We start from the raw sequence: 2,303 nt of genomic DNA, 5'->3' as shown, positions 1-2,303 counted from the left end.
GAGATGCGGTAACCAATCCGAGTGGAGCCTTGGGTCACGGCAGAAAGGGAGTGCGGCTGCAAGCGGGTGTCTGCTTGGAGCAAGCGGCTCGCTATATAAACGTGTATTTGGTTGCGAAACCACCCCCGTCCCAGCAATGGGTTGTGCGCTGGGCTTGGGACCCGCCACGTAAAAACCACTTCCAGTGAAGAAGCAAGGCAAAGCCTCGGATGAGACCCCCCCTTATGATGACGACCACGGCAAATGTTTAAAGGACTACGATTTGAGGGCATGCACCTGGAATGTCCGGACCCTTAATGGGGAAGGTGCCTCTGCCCGGCTGGTTGATGTCCTCGTAAGGACAAAAGCTGGCATCACCGCCATCCAAGAAATGCGTTGGACGGGGCAAGGCAAACAATGTCTGGGGCCTTGCGACGTCTACTACAGCTGCCATGTAAAGGAGCGCAAATTCGGAGTTGGATTTGTGGTGGGAGAGAGACTCCGTCGCCGAGTACTGTCGTTCACCCCGGTGGACGAGCATCTAGCCACAATCCGCATCAAAGCGAGATTCTTCAACATCTCGCTCATCTGCGCCCATGCCCCGACGGAAGAGAAGGATGAGGCATCTCTTCTATTAGCGCTTGGAGCGCACGTACGAGCGCTGCCCCCGTCATGATATCAAAATCGTGCTTGGCGACTTCAATGCCAGGGTGGGCAAAGAAGGGATCTTTGGAACCACCGTCGGAAAATTCAGCCTCCACGACGAAACGTCCGACAACGGATTGAGGCTGATCGACTTCGCCGGGGCCCGAAACATGGTAGTATGCAGTACTAGGTTCAAGCATAAAAAGATCCATCAAGCTACCTGGCTCTCCGGATCGAAAAACGAGAAACCAAATCGATCATGTTGTGATAGACGGAAGGCACGCTTCCAGTGTTTTAGACGTACGCACACTCCGAGCCCCAAACATCGACTCGGACCACTATCTTGTTGCAGCCAAGATACGCACCCGCCTCTGTGCAGCAAAAAATGTGCGCCAAAATATGCAAGGAAAGCTTAACGTCGAAAAGCTGCAATCACAACAGACAGCCAGCGCTTTCGCTACTCGACTCTCACACCTGCTCTCTGAGAGCACTCTTCAACAAACCGACATATGCGAGCAGTGGAACCACATTTCCCGCTCATTAAGTACCGCCGCCGAAGAAGTAGTCGGATTTCAGCGAGCCCGAAAGAACAACTGGTACGATGAGGAGTGTCAGGAAGCTGCAGAGAAAAAAGATGCCGCCTACAGGGCCACGCTGCGATCGGGCGCAACGCGCGCTATGTGGGACCGCTATAGGGATCTGAAGAGGGAAACGAGACGTATTTGCCGCAACAAGAAGAGAGAGGCAGAAATACGTGAGTGCGAAGAGCTTGAAATGCTGGCCGACAGGAGGAATGCCCGAAAATTTTACCAGAGAGTTAGGCGACTTACGGAAGGTTTAAAGACCGGGGCGCACTCCTGTAAGAACAATAATGGCGACCTAGTAACTGATGTCCAGAGCGTACTTAAATTATGGAGGGAACACTTTTCCGCCCTACTAAATAGTAGCACAGAAAGTTGTGGAGAAGAAGAACCCGAGCCCGCAGTCGATGATGACGGAGTCGACGTTCCACCGCCTGACTATGACGAGGTACGTATAGCAATAACGCGGCTAAAAAACAACAAAGCCGCTGGAGCTGACAGCCTGCCAGCTGAGCTATTCAAGTACGGCGGCGAGGAGTTGATAAGGTGCATGCATCAACTCTTGTGCAGAATATGGTCAGATGAACGCATGCCCGACGACTGGAATTTAAGTGTGCTCTGCCCAATCCACAAGAAAGGTGACCCCGCCATTCGCGCCAACTACCGCGGGATCAGCCTTCTAAGCATAGGTTACAAGGTCTTATCGAGCGTATTGTGTGAAAGACTGAAGCCCACCGTCAATGAACTGATTGGGCCCTATCAGTGTGGCTTTAGACCTGGCAAATCCACCATAGACCAGGTATTCACAATACGCCAAATCTTGGAAAAGATCCGCGAGAAAAGGATCGACACTCACCACCTATTTGTCGACTTTAAAGCCGCTTTTGGCAGCACTAAAAGGAGTTGCCTATACGCCGCTATGTCTGAATTTGGCATCCCCTCAAAACTCATACGGCTGTGTAAAATGACGTTGAGCAATACCACCAGCTCCGTCAGAATTGGAAAAGACCTCTCCGAGCCATTCGCCACAAAACGGGGTTTCAGACAGGGTGACTCCCTTTCATGTGACTTCTTTAATCTGATGTTGGAGAAGATAAT

The sequence above is a fragment of the Rhagoletis pomonella genome, unplaced genomic scaffold (assembly GCF_013731165.1).
Source record: "Rhagoletis pomonella isolate Grant_MI unplaced genomic scaffold, Rhpom_1.0 Rhpom_scaffold_00003, whole genome shotgun sequence".
Lineage (NCBI taxonomy): Eukaryota > Metazoa > Arthropoda > Insecta > Diptera > Tephritidae > Rhagoletis > Rhagoletis pomonella.
This window is presented reverse-complemented; position numbering follows the sequence as displayed.